The sequence below is a fragment of the Xenopus tropicalis genome, chromosome 8, assembly GCF_000004195.4.
Source record: "Xenopus tropicalis strain Nigerian chromosome 8, UCB_Xtro_10.0, whole genome shotgun sequence".
Lineage (NCBI taxonomy): Eukaryota > Metazoa > Chordata > Amphibia > Anura > Pipidae > Xenopus > Xenopus tropicalis.
The window spans coordinates 17,806,356-17,823,091 of NC_030684.2; the positions used below are offsets into that span (position 1 = coordinate 17,806,356).

General features: G+C 42.5%; 1 long non-coding RNA gene across 4 annotated transcripts in view; it reads left to right on the plus strand.

The window, feature by feature from the left end:
- The window catches only part of LOC105945132, a 99,905-nt gene that overhangs the window by 14,150 nt on the left and 69,019 nt on the right, over window positions 1–16,736 (plus strand). For 3 of the 4 annotated variants that reach the window (XR_004219656.1, XR_004219657.1, XR_004219655.1), the window contains exons 4-6: window positions 8,054–8,138; window positions 8,378–8,494; window positions 12,515–12,632. This is a non-coding gene — a long non-coding RNA (uncharacterized LOC105945132). Of the gene's footprint in view, window positions 1–8,053; window positions 8,139–8,377; window positions 8,495–12,514; window positions 12,633–16,736 lie in introns of those variants that run through there. The other variant, XR_004219658.1, reaches the window with a different exon arrangement.

The window sequence follows — 16,736 nt, forward strand, 5'->3', positions numbered from 1 at the left end:
ATAAAAAATCAGCATGTTAAATCAGGAAATGGCTTTATTTATGGCAAGTTTGGTAACAATGAAAATTGTCCTCCAAATGATTTATCTGAAGGTCAAAGAGTGGAGGAGAAAGCAATGGTCTCCTACTGTGGGCTTTGGAACAGAACCTTAGTAACATGGCCGCTTTGTATCTGCAATGCCTCTCGGATAAAATCTATCTCTATCCAAATTGTTATTAACTAAATTCTAAAAAGGAGAACCCTGACTGGTCTGCAGGGTCTGGAGGAGACATAACACGCACTTTGATATTCTCTTGAAGTGCTCTGAGGACTTTGCAACATTAGTAAGCAGTGTATTGGGAACAACCCTAGTGAGGGAAAAGGGGAGGATCATTTTCCAAACCCAGAGATTATATACATGAATTATATGGGTAGCCTCTCCTCTTAAAGGAGAACCACAGACTAATCCCTGCCAAAGAAATATTTAGGGGAAATAATATATAAACTGATTTTGTATTATTTTGTGACGAGACATGCTTCCCCTTTAAGTGGGAGTGGAAGTTGTACCTGTTGGGCAGAGGAGCAGCCTATGTGCAATTTGTCTTAAATGACTGTGTGTTTCCCACAAACACATTTGGTCTAATTTACCCTTTCTCTTGTGGAGAGACATTTATCCGCCCCCAATGTACTCTGGGACAGTGCTGCCTATCATACGCCCCTCCTTCAGTGGCATCCCATGTGCCGGCCTATAGACTCACATAGCAGCACATCACAATAAAACCCAGTAGCAGTTTTCTTTAATACATTTTTGTAATTTATTATATATGTATTTTTACAATCTTGGGCTTTTTGTAGTTGATTTTGCTTTGGGTGTTTGAGGCATTACACATTATTATACACTTTGGTTCATTTGCCAATATGCATTACTCCATTTAGTAACCTCCCCCAGGTAATTGAAATCAGTCTCCTCTTAGCACAAATCCAGTTCCGCTTCCTGCTTCCGGCTGTTCCATTTCACATTCCCAAGCAGAGGGGCGGGGCTTAACCCAGAATGAGAGTCACTGAAAGCCTTTCACACCCGACTGAGTTCTATGGAGCGCTGGAGAGCTGAAGCAGGTTTGGACAGCAGGGGGCGCTGCTCTTTCATTCACTCACTTTTATTACTGCAGCAGTGAGACTTCCGGAAGCTTTCTCTGTTGGTTCCAAGTTCCGGCCTCTGCCTTGTATTGTGAAAAAGAAGAAAGAGGGTCAGATTGGAGGGGGTTCTCTGGCCTCTGCTTTAGCCACCGCCCCACATTCATCCTAACAACCTTGGGCAGAAAACCAGAAAAATACAGTTACCAGAAAAGGTAAAGTCTCTCATGTGGGGTGGGGGAAACAATTAGGAGATGGTAGGAAACTGATGAGAGTAATTCAATTTACACAAAAAAAAAAAATGTTATTTATAGTTATGGTTCCCTAGTATGGCCCATATAGCTATTACAGCCGTGTTTGCTCTACCAAGGAGGAAACCACATGGGTGTGTGGCACATTGGCACAGAAGGGTTTTTCTTTTTTTTTTTTTTTTTTATTATTTATTGTTTTTATTGGTGAATAAAATAAAATTAACATAAAAAAAAAAAAGTTACATTGATCTTACATTATACCATATGAAGTATAAAGAAACAAGGTACAAAACGTGCCCAAAGCACTAGAATATGATGTAACACTGTTGTGTTGTTTCCATAGCAGGTAGGTGAACACTAAACACAGTTTCACCAGTTTTTTATTTTTTAACTATCTACAACTAAACAACTAAACAGATCTAACAGAAGGATAGGGTAAAGAAGTGAAAAAGAAAATGAGAAGGGCAAGAAAAGAAAAGTAGTCAAGGCGCATAAAAAAGCATATCAACAAATAGTGTATCAATTATTTAGCTGCATCCAAGGCCTAACAGCAGAGACATTTTTCAAAGAAAATTCCTAATTGGATTTTCCCCTACATACTTGCTGTTATTCCATAAGTCCCATTTTGCGTGGTATTTGTGCAGAAGGTGATTATTTCTAGCATTGAAGTATTCCAAGATGCTGTGGTTGTTGAGAATTATAGTTACCTCTTTTAGTGAAGGAGTCGTGGTCGACTTCCAGCATCTTGCTATCAATAAACGCGTTGCAGCTAGGATATGAGTTAGGAGCCGTTTTTTGTTCCAGGGAATATGGTCTAAATCTAGATTAAGGAGGGCCAGTCTAGGAGAGATTGGAATATCGATCCGAAATAGCTCTGAAAGGATGGGGAATATTGTAAGCCAAAATTGCGATATCACAGGGCAGTCCCACCATATATGAGTGAGCGTTCCAATTTGGTTGCAATTTCTCCAACACTTGTTAGATGCGGTAGCCGGGAAAATTCTGTACAGTCTTGCTGGGGTCATGTACCATCTGTACATTAATTTCACACTGGTTTCCAGAAGACGGATTGAGCTGATTGAGGAAAAGAGAGTGGAGAAGGCTTTATTCCAATCGATAGGCTCTATTGCTGTATTAATTTCGGATTCCCACTTTTTCATGTAGGAACTTATCTCTTGGGGGTTCATTTCCAAAAGCAGAGCATAATATTGCGAAATTTTTGAAGGATGCTTTAATAAGTTAAAAAGTCTTTCTTGGTCTGTTGATAAGGCTTTAAGTTTCTGTAGCGAATTGGTTTTTAAGTAACTAGAGAGTTGCAAGTAGGTTAAAAATGTAGTATTTGGGACTTTGAACTTACTCCGAAGGTATGAGAAGGGCTGGTATATGCTCTTTTGGAACAGGTCTGCAAAGGCTGTAATATTTGTTTGCATCCATGCATTTAGGTTCAAATTATCTATTAATTGTTGAAACCCTACTATAGGGAAATGTGGGTAAAGGCCGTTCTTCAGATTGTCGTTATGAATTAAAGAGTCCCAAATTTTTAGTGAGGCTTCTGTAGTCGGTAGGTAATCTTGTTTCCCCTGCCGCAGTTTAGGGGGAATCCAGATGGCAGAAGTAATTGGAGTACCTGTAGTAGGTGTAGCTGAAAATTCTTGAGATAACCATTGGGGGGGATTGATGGTGTCAAAAAATCGTTGTAGGAAATTGAGATGGCAAGCCTGGTAATACTTTTTGAGGTTGGGCAATGCTAAACCACCTTTCCTTTTTGAGTTTGACATAGTGCTGTATGCTATCCTGGGTTTCCGTTTTTGCCAAATAAATTTGGTTAGTAGACCTTGTAGCGATGTAAAAAATTTGGCCGGAATATGGATTGGTATAGTTCTGAGTAAATATAAAATTTTAGGTAACAGGTTGCACTTAATTGCTGCCAGGCGTCCTAGCCATGAAATATCTTTATACATCCAGTCCTGGGTAAGTTTTTGGAATTTGGAGAACATAGGTGCAAAATTATCTTTATACAGGTTTTTCACAGAAAAACTAACATGAATACCCAAATATTTAATGGAAGACAGAAGGGTTTTTCTTTTAGCACCAACTTCCTGCAACATCCGGCTTAGGGCATTTGCTCAGGGATTTTTATTTGGAAATAAGAATTAGCGATGTTTTTATGCTCAGGATAAAGCTGAAGAGACCAAACGTGTCAGGGAGCAATGTGTCAAAGTTTCCTGAAAATGTTTAAAATTATTATTATTTTACATGTTTTATTATTAATGCGTTTTTTGTTTGCACATTGTGGATTGTGACCCTTTCACAGATAAAAAAAACCAATTTGGTTTGTAATAGTTTTCAACTAAAGCCATCTAAAATTTATATTTTTTTATATTGACATATTTTATAGCTGAACCACAATAGACTTTTCTAAATGACATTTGCTGTGTTTTGGCAGATTTCCCTTATTTCACTTTTTCCTTCTCTTTTTCCGTTGAAAACTGCAGTGAGACAGTATTTGGATAGAGTGTATAGTAAGGAACATTGGGGGCGTTACTGTTTATTGCATGGGGCTGCTATACATGTGGGTACATACAGCAGGTCTCTTACAGATACAGGTCTGCGATTTTGGAGAGATTATATAAGGGTGACTGCACACGGGGAGATTAGTCGCCCGCAATAAATCTTACCTACTGCGGGCAAACGCTTTCTTTAAAATGCTTTCCCACTGCCGATAATGTTACTCTCTGGTGGGAAAACATACATGTCGCTTAGGGGCGTTTCTTGCCTCCGATGCTGCCCCTCTCGGCCCCCCTGCGCTTACATTTACAGCGCCAGAGGGGGGCGCAGCGCTGGTGTAGAGAGTGTAATAGAGCTCTCTACACTAGCAGAGCCAAAATTCCATATTAAGAAATGGAAATTTGGCTCTTAAAGTTACTAGGAACGGCTTTTTGCCGCCCCAGGTAACTCCGGGGGCGCTGCCGTCTGAGGTTTTTGAAGAAATGCTAAGTTTCCTTGTGAGGAAACCGGTGGGAAAGTGTTTCAGGGAGATCTGAGGTAGTGAAGATTTATCTCGGGCGGCTAATCTCCCTATGTGCTAATACCCTGAAACTGGTGGTTAGTTTACAAATTAGTGTAAATGTAAAACATGAAATTTGTATGCCCAAGGTATATTTTAGGGTCTCTTTATGCCTTGTACTTTCATAAACCTTTGTACATTGGGCATTAAACTGTTCAAAGGGACCCCTGGCATTCATATATAGAGTGTTTTATCTTGGTACCTAATGATATGTAGCAGATAAGATTCTGCAGAGTGGAAGTTTTATGGTGATTTTAGCAAAGCTATGCGGCTTGGTAGTTTGGAGTAGAAAGACATTTGGATGGATGGATTTGAGGGAATAATATATAAATATATAAAAATATAGTTTGTTTTCATCTTGGGGCCTTTACAAACTGTTCAGAGGACCCCTGGCATTCATACTTCGGGTGTTTAATCTTGGTACCTAATAATATGTGGGATATAAGAAGCTGCAGAGTGGAAGCCTTGAGTGGATTTTTGGAAATGTCATGAAAATCACCAACTCTAGGAAAGCTTTGCTGTTTGATAGTTGGAGTTGAAAGAGGCGCGCTTGTTTTGGTTCTGGGGGAATGTGTACTTTTCAAAACTATATGACTTTCTGGGGTGAGCGTATATGAAATGCAATAAATGTGTTATTTTTCCAGTAGCTAAAATTATTTTTATTTTGGGGCCCCTAAATGGCACATGTTTAGCCATGTACCTACATTGGACATCAAACTGTTTATTGGACCCCTGGCATTCATATTTAGGGTGTTTTATTTTGGTACCTAATGACCTGTGGGAGATAAGATGCTGTAGACTGAAACCATTTTTAAAAAAGTTCACACATTTTTATTAACAAAAACAATAATTTTAGGAAAGCATTGCAGTTTGGTAAATTGGAGTAGAAATGCACAATTACCTATATTGGATTTGTCAGAATGTGTTCTTTCCAGAAATGTATGGTTTGCTAGGGGAAACCTACTGTTAGAGGAACATTTGGCCTTGAAATCAGAAGTGTGCAGCTTACTGGAGCAGTGCTGTAGGAATGGGTCAGTGTGCTGCTGGGAGTTTGTGATCTATAAAAATTATGTTTAGGCAGTTTGAAGCCACTTTCTTGTTGCAGAAGGGGAATTACACCAAATACTAGCCTATTTTAATATTAAAGTGTATGTAAAGGCAAATAATAATAACTACTATATGCATTCTTTAGTCCATAAGGAACAATTTTGCAATATATACTGATTAAAACTTATCCACCATTTACAAGACTGAAGCACTCAAATTGCCCTCGTTTGGGAAAAAATTTGGTGGTTGCATATCAGCGCCAAAGTGAATTAGCAGGCAGTCCCTGTTCCCTGCTGTTCCCAATTGCCAATAAGAATAGTGCTGACGTGCCTCTTACTGTGTGCGCCTATAGGCCCGCTCAAATCTTATTGGTGGCCAGTAACAGAAAGTTCTGGTCGGCCAGTGGCCCTTAGTGGGGAGGCACGCAGAGCTCAAGCGGGGGGGATATGCCCAACAAACAAAATTCCAGAGCTTCAATGTTCAAAGGGTTTGAATCAGTGTGTACTGCAAAATTGCTCCCCGCTGCGCAATGAATGTGTTTAGCAATTATTCATCTTTGCCTTTACGTTCCCTTGAAGTTGTCCTGAAAAAAATTATATAGTTTTTTTACCCTGGCTAAATTTAAATGCCCCCCAGGAAAGGCCCCCTAAAATTAAAGAGTGTACAAATGTTCAAAATCTGTTGGGCAATGAAAATACCTGCAAAGTGACCAAATCGGCTGTTGGTGAAAGGGTTAAGTGACTGGTAGATGTGGAAGAAGATCATGTGCACTTTTTGGTAAAATATCCCAGGGAGACAAAGTGCCTTGTGTGACATGAGCCTAACCAGTGGCAGGAACACAAACCTATGGCAATTAGAGTGTGTCAGGGCACTACAGGGGTTTCTTCTACTGGCTTTTCCAATGTAATGTATTTTAAAAAAACAACATTAAAAAAACAGTACGATACCAAAGCTGGAATGGGTAACGAAAAAGTACGAAAAATACGACTTTTTCGTGGAAGAATGAACATGCCACGGAACGTCTTATTATTTTAACAATATTATTGTGGTACGAATGGTTATAAACATTGGAAAAAATATGATTTTTTTCTGAAAAAAAAAAATCATACTTTAATGAATGGGCCCCTAAGTGCAGTATGCCCATGTATTCTAATTGTGTTATCAGAATATTGACTGTTAGTCAATTTGTGCACTACCCTTATTTTCCCACTAGATGTCACTAAGTTTTGAAGTTCAAACCTTCAAAGAGTGGGGAAATACCAGCGCACATATTCTGAAGCACAGGGATAGGATCTATTATCCAATGCTTTGGGATTTTCTGGATAAGGGATCTTTCTGTAATTTGGATCACCATGCCTTAAGTCTGACAAAAACCATTTAAGCGTTAAATAAACCCAATAAATAACTATTTAGGTTTTAATAAACCCAGTAGGATTGTTTTGCCACTAATATGGATCTAGTCAGCTTAGTTACCATCAAATACAAGGCATTATCAATTTGGAGTCTTATTATATAATCATTGAATGTCATGTGGATTCACATACCCCCACTGAGACTCTGTGACTTGTCTTAAAGAAAATATATCAACCTGTTGATATTAAATCTATTGAGTGGTGCGACTCCCAATCCCAACCGATTGATTTGTGTGACTTATTATTTTATTTCTTTTGGGAATGGTTCTCGTTTGGGTAAAATGTATTTGTCTATACAGGAGTTACTGTTGTTGTAGGGCCCCCTGTAGGGTATTTTAGAGCAAGAGGCATATTAATAAACTTTATTGATTTTATATATATATATTATACTCAATGTACATGAATTATATGTACCCTGGACACCTGAGATCCACTGGACTTAATGTTAAATTTGTGTGGAGTTATAAGGATATACTTTTTAGGATATTCATTGCTCTTTTGTATTATAAAGTAACAACAGACAAAGCAATTATTAGAATAGAAACTGCAAAAAGTTCAAGACTGCAAGTTTTTGTTCCGCACACAGTTTAGTAGGAGCCCAGGGCTCCTCAAACCATAGGCCGTGGGCCAGATACGGCCTGCCAAGGTCATTTACCGGCTCCTGCTGCGTCCTCACCCCTGACTACTACCTGTCTGCCTCAGCGTGGTCCTTAGACACTTGGGCCAGTGTGACGCGGTGATGCACACTGTATTCCGCCCCCCAACAGTCTGAGGGCCCGTGAACTGGTCCCCTGTTTAAAAAGTGTGAGGACCCCTGCTCTGGGCTAACAGAACTAAATGATATAAAGGCCAACATGGATGAAACATAAAGGATATGGCAGTTTGCTCTGTAGTGTGAGCACGTGGAAATGCCTGGGTGCTACAGTGAGTGGCCAATACGGTGGGGACTGTAGGTACCGCAGGGGTCTCCCCCTGTGCCATTACCCTTAGACTGGGTCTCTGATTTACTTTGTATTTTGGGAAATACGTTTCCTGTGGGATCTGTAGCGCTGTGCAGTGATCAGTCAGATCCTTACCGTACTCTAGAACTCACATTCTGTATTCCCTTCTACTGTTCTGCCGTAATGAGCCGAGTATATTAACGTCAGTGAATTGTTCTCTCAGGTAAAAAGCAACTCAGACACAGGGGGAAGATAGAATCTCCTAGAGCTCCATGAGGCGTGAGAACCTTGCTTCTGGGGCAGCATTGGTAAGTATACAGGACAAGGAAACCCAGACTTTATTACTTATTTAATAGGATATTATTTCATTTAGATGCCATTATTTTTTGTTTGTGGATCACTAACCTGACACCCTTGGTTCCCTAAAAAAGAGATCAAGTTATATATACCCTTAAAAGAAAAGGAAAGGTGGAATCACTGGATGGTGCCCCCCAGTGATTGTATTCACATTACTCTAATGTTTTCCAATATCTACTTATTTCCTTAGCTGAGGCGGGGCAATGACCAGACGTTGGACCTTCATGGAGAGACTCGGTCAAAGGTTGAACCTTTTGAGAGGAGCTTGAACTGATAATTCTGACTTGCTGAAAAGCACTGCCCTAAGGTAAGATGGTGGCACAAGAGGAAGGTCTTGTTCTTCTTCCAGTATCTGGGTCCAATGAAAGGCTCAATGGTCAGATCAGCCCTATTTGGCCCAGATTGTCCGTTTGGCATCAGACTCACAGATGCGTAGTAGATGTAAAATCTTGGTGCGAGTAAAGGGTAGAGAGTTACTTAGGTGGGATACAAAGTGTGTGGGGGGATGGGGAGAAGGAGTATTGGTTGGGGCAGAGGGTAGAGAGTTACTTAGGTGGGATACAAAGTGTGCGGGTGATGGGAAGGAGTATTTGGTTGGGGCAGAGGGTAAAGAGTTACTCAGGTGGGATACAAAGTGTGTGGGCGATGGGAAGGAGTATTTGTTTGGGGCAGAGGGTAAAGAGTTACTCAGGTGGGATACAAAGTGTGTGGGTGATGGGAAGGAGTATTTGTTTGGGGCAGAGGGTAAAGAGTTACTCAGGTGGGATACAAAGTGTGTGGGTGATGGGAAGGAGTATTTCGTTGGGGCAGAGGGTAAAGAGTTACTTAGGTGGGATTAAAAGTGTGTGGGTGATAGGAAGGAGTATTTGGTCGGGGCAGAGGGTAAAGAGTTACTTAGGTGGGATACAAAGTGTGTGGGTGATGGGGAGAAGGAGTATTTGGCCGGTGCAGAGGGTAAAAATGAGAAAATGAGCATTCGGTTTTGGTAGAGGGTAAAGAGTTCCTCAGGTTGGATAGAAAGTGTGTGGGTGATGGGGAGAAGGAGTTTTTGGCGCGAGTAAAGGGTAGAGAGTTACTCAGGTGGGATACAAAGTGTGTGGGGGGATGGGGAGGAGTATTTGGTAAGGGCAGAGATTAAAGAGTTACTCAGGTGGGATAAAAAGTGTGTGGATGATGGGGAAAATGAGTATTCGGTTTTGGTAGAGGGTAAAGAGTTCCTCAGGCTGGATAGAAAGTGTGTGGGCGATAGGGAGAAGGAGTTTTTGGCACGAGTAAAGGGTAGAGAGTTACTTAGGTGGGATACAAAGTGTGTGGGTGATGGGGAGAAGGAGTATTTGGCCGGTGCAGAGGGTAAAAATGAGAAAATGAGTATTCGGTTTTGGTAGAGGGTAAAGAGTTCCTCAGGTTGGATAGAAAGTGTGTGGGCGATGGGGAGAAGAAGTTTTTGGTGCGAGTAAAGGGTAGAGAGTTACTTAGGTGGGATACAAAGTGTGTGGGTGATAGGAAGGAGTATTTGGTCGGGGCAGAGGGTAAAGAGTTGCTCAGGTGGGATACAAAGTGTGTGGGGGGATGGGGAGGAGTATTTGGTTAGGGCAGTTAGTAAAGTGTTACTCAGGTGGGATACAAAGTGTGTGGGTGATGGGGAGGAGTATTTGGTAGGGGCAGAGGGTAAAGTGTTACTCAGGTGGGATACAAAGTGTGTGGGTGATGGGAAGGAGTATTTGGTTGGAGCAGAGGGTAAAGAGTTGCTCAGGTGGGATACAAAGTGTGTGGGGGGATGGGGAGGAGTATTTGGTTAGGGCAGTTAGTAAAGTGTTACTCAGGTGGGATACAAAGTGTGTGGGTGATGGGGAGGAGTATTTGGTTGGGGCAGTTAGTAAAGTGTTACTCAGGTGGGATACAAAGTGTGTGAGTGATGGGGAGAAGGACAGAAGGACTGCGCTATTTTGATTTTGGAGTTTCTATAGATCTGATACTTTGGTAATTCTATGCACACTGGGCATCACATTGTTCGGTTTCCCCCTGGCATTGGTTTTTAGGATGATTTATCTTGGCACCTGATGATGAGGGAGATAGGATGCTGGAACATACAAGCTTTGTGGTGATTTTCAGGTATTTTGTCAAAGCTGTTAATTTTAGGGAAACCTTGCGACTCATTAATTCTTAGTTTTTTTTTTTTTTGTTTTTTTTTTACTATTTACCCATTTAGGGTTTACTGTCCTAAAATACAAGGTTTTCTTGAGTCAACATTTTATTTGTGGTTTTACCCAGCATAATATTCTGAAAATGTGTTGATTTTGCTGTTGCTGTTGTGACTATTACATGGCTATTTGTATGCACTTTTGTGATATTTAAGTCTCTACAAGCCAGATCCTTATGTAATGCTATGCATACCGGGTATCAAACTGCCCAGTAGCGCCCTGGCATTCATATTTAGGGGATTCAGGCTGATTTACCTTGGTTCTATAGGAGCACAGCACTTCCGTTTAGCCCGGCACGTTAGAGGGACTTGTACCTGCGTATACCCCCATTCCTCCCAGTTGCACCGCTTCCTTCTTTGCCGCTGCAGCACCTCCTACAATTAGATCTACTCACAGACCAAGCAATAGGTCCACTGTGGCGGGGCCCACAGAGTTTTCTCCCAGTGCCTCGCTGGCCCAGTCTGCCTCTACCCCCAACCATTCTACATACCTTGTATTAAATTGTCCCTTGTGTCATTTCCCTCTTTTCTTTATCTTGTTGGTCAGTCTCTTCACTATGGCTTTTATCCCAATATCTATTTGTGCACCCCCCTCCCACCGAGTCTGCCTCCAACTTTAGTTGTCGGAATTTGCTCAGCTTTTTCTCCCTGCCTTACCAGTTGGTAATTGCCGGACTATGGTGTTGACTGAGGTAGCCCCAGTACATTGTGTTTCCATCTGCTGTGGCCCTCAGGTGGCCAAAGTTTGTTTATATGGGGGTCATACACACTGAGATGGTGGGGTGGACACTGAAGGCATTGTAATGTGCCTGTCACCATGTGTAGGACCCCTGTAGATGAAACAGATCAGGGCTGGAACTAGGGGTAGGCAGAGAGGCACTAGGAATGTATCTCTTTTGTCGCCCCTTTACCCCTGGGCCCTGTGACTGCACCTATGCACATACTGGTTTATTCACGCACCGTAAATGAACAAAAATGTGCAAATTAACACACGCAGGGGAGGGGCGAGGTGCCCGGCACTGGTGTAGGTAGGCATTAAACTTTGCTGTCGGGGAGGGGTCAGTTGTCGTGGCGGTTTTTCATAAATGAACTCTGTTATAATGTGATACTAGGCGGCGGGGAAAAAATTTCGTTACAGCGCCTAAAGTAAAGGTGTGTAATGGGACCCTTCATTCTGCTGGCTGCTGCACCCTGGCAACAGAGCAAATGGGAAATAGCTCTGTTTTTTCTTAACCCTACATGTTTTGGGGGCATTAAGTATTATTAACATGTATTTGTAAACCGCCAATATATTCTGCAGGGTTGTACAATAAATCCATGTATACATTAAACATACAAGAAACCATACAAACCAACCTATAACAAGTACAATAGCTATAGAGGGCCCGACCCAAAGGAGCTCCCATCTAAAGAAAGGTATTGGCACTAGTGATGAGCAAATTTATTCGTTAGGCATGGATTCACAGTGAAATTATACATTTCGTAATTGGTAAAATTTTTCGTTAAACTGGGGAAAAAACTGACCACAACAAAAATAACAATGATTTTGATATATTTGGAGAAAATAGTTGTGTTAAAAAATAAAGTGCGTGAAAAAAAAGGCACGATAGTAAAATTGAGAAAAAAATGCCCATTGACTGATTTGAGTGTGAAAAAAGTTGCACAGCAAAAAAAGTTGGCGATAGGAATCCGAAAAACCACTCATTGACTTTAATGTGTTTGGAATGAGAATAAAAAATAGTTGTATGCGAAAAAACATCACGTCTGCATGTCAAGAATTAGCATTTGACAAATTTTTAATTTTTTAGTTGTAATATTGGTGTGTAGGGAACAGGGTTTCTACTGCTTGGGTGCAATTCTCCTGCCTACCACAAAGAGGGGCTACTGAGAACATTTGGCAACACAAAAGATTTCTGAACTCTTTCTGAACTCTATCATGCTGAGATCTTCAGGTAAAACATAGGGCAGCCTACAGGAGACCTGCTTTTTGGAAGGGTAAGGGGTCTGGGGTTTCAGAGATCAGTGTATTTAATGGATTTGAAGCTATGGTTCTCACTGCTTCTCACTGTGTGTATAATTAGTGTAGTTTGTGTGGTGTTAACAAAGTGTTCATTTCCCATTTCCCAGTCTTTCAGGCATTTCTGGAGTTAATGGACTGCGTATTCCCCATTTTCCAGCAACAATTTGGCATGTGTGGAGTTAATGGAATGCTTATTGCCCTTTTTCCAAGGATCGTTCCGGCATGTGTGGAGTTAATGGAATGCTAATTGCCCTTTTTCCAAGGATCGTACCGGCATGTGTGGAGTTAATGGAATGCTAATTGCCCTTTTTCCAAGGATCGTACCGGCATGTGTGGAGTTAATGGAATGCTAATTGCCCTTTTCCAGGTCGTACCGGCATGTGGGGAGTTAATGGAATGCTAATTGCCCTTTTTCCAAGGATCGTACCGGCATGTGTGGAGTTAATGGAATGCTAATTGCCCTTTTTCCAAGGATCGTACCAGCATGTGTGGAGTTAATGGAATGCTAATTGCCCTTTTTCCAAGGATCGTACCGGCATGTGGGGAGTTAATGGAATGCTAATTGCCCTTTTTCCAAGGATCGTACCGGCATGTGTGGAGTTAATGGAATGCTTATTGCCCTTTTTCCAAGGATTGTACCAGCATGTGTGGAGTTAATGGAATGTTTATTGCCCTTTTTCCAAGGATCGTACCGGCATGTGTGGAGTTAATGGAATGTTTATTGCCCATTTTCCAAGGATCTTTCCAGCATGTGTGGAGTTAATGGAGCGGTACATCAGGGTAGGGGCCCATTTCTGGCCAGACTATACAGGTGGGGGCACATACCATGAGCAGGAGAGAAGGAGGATCAGAGAGGAGCTGCAGGGGGTGAGTATGGAGAGAAATCCCTCTATATTAACCCTTAGCAGTGTGTTTGCTCCCTGCTGTCTCTCTTCAGCCCCCTCTGCCTCTGCCCCCTACCAACTCCCTGGTAAGGATGATGGCACACTAGGAGATTAGTCGCCCGCAGTAAATCTGCGCTACCGCCGGCGACTGCTCTCCTGAAAATGCTTTCCCATTGGCAATAATGTAAATCACTGGGGGGAAACGTACGCGCTGCTTCCGGTTTCTCAAGTCGCCCAAAGATTCCCCGCGAGGCAACTTAGGAAAGCGGAAGCGCATTGTAGTTTTCCCCACCGGCGATTTCCATTATTGCCTGTGAGAAGGGAACTAGGGACGTTTCTTCGCCCGCGGTATCTCAGTTTATCGTGGGTAAGAAAACGCCCTGTGTGCCGGTGCCCTAACCCATTAATAGTTTATCATTTCCTGCTACACATTTACAAAGCCTCTTTTGCCTCTGCCCCCAGACATGGCACTATTAACCCCTTGATGCCACCTTCTCTCTAAATCTCCAGTGCCCTCCCTATAAACTCACTGTTTCCCTGACCGCTATTCTGATAACTCCTTTCCACCTCTCCCACCAAACGTAACCTTCTTTCTCTGTCACACTTCTTTCCCAGCCCCAAAGTGCCACTGTGCCACCAACTTGCTCTTCTTTTCCCTTCACTATATATTCAAGGGCATCAGCCATGAAATGTACATGTGTTTTTACTTTGCTTTCTGTTGGCATAATGTATTATTTGGGCATTATACTTTATTATTATACTTATTATATTATATGATGCTGGCACTGCATATATACTGACTGTGTGCCCTGTAGGCATTATACATGATGTTGGCGCTGCATATATACAGGCTGTGTGCCCTGTGGGCATTATACATGATGTTGGCGCTGCATATATACTGGCTGTGTGCCCTGTGGGCAATATACATTATGTTGGCACTGCATATATACAGGCTTTGTGCCCTGTGGGCATTATACATGATGTTGGCACTGCATATATACTGGCTGTGTGCCCTGTGGGCATTATACATGGTGTTAGCACTGCTTATTTACACTGGCTGTGTGCCCTGTGGGCATTATACATGGTGTTAGCACTGCTTATTTACACTGGCTGTGTTCCCTGTGGGCATTATACATGATGTTGGTGCTCCATATATACTGGCTGTGTGCCCTGTGGGCATTATACATGATGTTGGCATTGCATATATACTGGTTGTGTGCCCTGTGGGCATTATACATGGTGTTAGCACTGCGTATTTACACTGGCTGTGTTCCCTGTGGGCATTATACATGATGTTGGTGCTGCATATATACAGGCTGTGTGCCCTGTGGGCAATATACATGATGTTGGCACTGCATATATACTGGCTGTGTGCCCTGTGGGCATTATACATGATGTTGGTGCTGCATATATACTGGCTGTGTGCCCTGTGGGCATTATACATGATGTTGGCACTGCATATATACTGGCTGTGTGCCCTGTGGGCATTATACATGGTGTTAGCACTGCATATATACTGGCTGTGTGCCCTGTGGGCATTATACATGATGTTGATGCTGCATATATACTGGCTGTATGCCCTGTGGGCATTATACATGGTGTTTACGCTGCTTATATTCTGGCTGTTTGCCCTGTGGGCATTATACATGATGTTGGCGCTGCATATATACTGGCTGTGTGCCCTGTGGGCATTATAAATGGTGTTAGCACTGCATATTTACACTGGCTGTGTTCCCTGTGGGCATTATACATGATGTTGGCACTGCATATATACTGGCTGTGTTCCCTGTGGGCATTATACATGATGTTGGCGCTGCATATATACTGGCTGTGTGCCCTGTGGGCATTATACATGATGTTGGCGCTGCATATATACTGGCTGTGTGCCCTGTGGGCATTATACATGATGTTGGCGCTGCATATATTCTGGCTGTGTTCCCTGTGGGCATTATACATGATGTTGGCACTGCATATATACTGGCTGTGTTCCCTGTGGGCATTATACATGATGTTGGTGCTGCATATATACTGGCTGTGTGCCCTGTGGGCATTATACATGATGTTGGCGCTGAATATATACTGGCTGTGTGCCCTGTGGGCATTATACATGATGTTGGCGCTGCATATATACTGGCTGTGTGCCCTGTGGGCATTATACATGATGTTGGTGCTGCATATATTCTGGCTGTGTGCCCTGTGGGCATTATACATGATGTTGGCACTGCATATATTCTGGCTGTGTGCCCTGTGGGCATTATACATGATGTTGGCACTGCATATATACTGGCTGTGTTCCCTTTGGGCATTATACATAATGTTGGCGCTGCATATATACAGGTTGTGTGCCCTGTGGGCATTATACATGATGTTGGCACTGCATATATACAGGTTGTGTTCCCTGTGGGCATTATACATGATGTTGGCGCTGCATATATACTGGCTGTGTTCCCTGTGGGTATTATACATGATGTTGGCGCTGCATATATACTGGCTGTGTGCCCTGTGGGCATTATACATGATGTTGGCGCTGCATATATACTGGCTGTGTGCCCTGTGGGCATTATACAGGGTGTTGACGCTGCATATTTACACTGGCTGTGTTCCCTGTGGGCATTATACATGATGTTGGCGCTGCATATATACTGGCTGTGTTCCCTGTGGGTATTATACATGATGTTGGCGCTGCATATATACTGGCTGTGTGCCCTTTGGGCATTATACATGATGTTGGCACTGCATATATACTGGCTGTGTTCCCTGTGGGCATTATACATGATGTTGGCGCTGCATATATACTGGCTGTGTTCCCTGTGGGTATTATACATGATGTTGGCGCTGCATATATACTGGCTGTGTGCCCTGTGGGCATTATACATGATGTTGGCGCTGCATATATACTGGCTGTGTGCCCTGTGGGCATTATACAGGGTGTTGACGCTGCATATTTACACTGGCTGTGTTCCCTGTGAGCATTATACATAATGTTGGCGCTGCATATATACAGGTTGTGTGCCCTGTTGGCATTATACATGATGTTGGCACTGCATATATACTAGCTGTGTTCCCTGTGGGCATTATACATGATGTTTGTGCTGCATATATACTGGCTTTGTGCCCTGTGTGCATTATACATGATGTTGGCGCTGCATATATACCAGCTGTGTGTCCTGTGGGCATTATACATGATGTTGGCACTGCATATATACTGGCTATGTGTCCTGTGGGCATTATACATGATGTTGGCGCTGCATATATACTGGCTGTGTGCTCTGTGGGCATTATACATAATGTTTGCACTACATAAATACTGGCTGTGTGCCCTGTGGGAATTATACATGATGTTGGCACTGCATATATACTGGCTGTGTTCCCTGTGGGCATTATAGATGGTGTTAGCACTGCATATTTACACTGGCTGTGTTCCCTGTGGGCTTTATACATGATG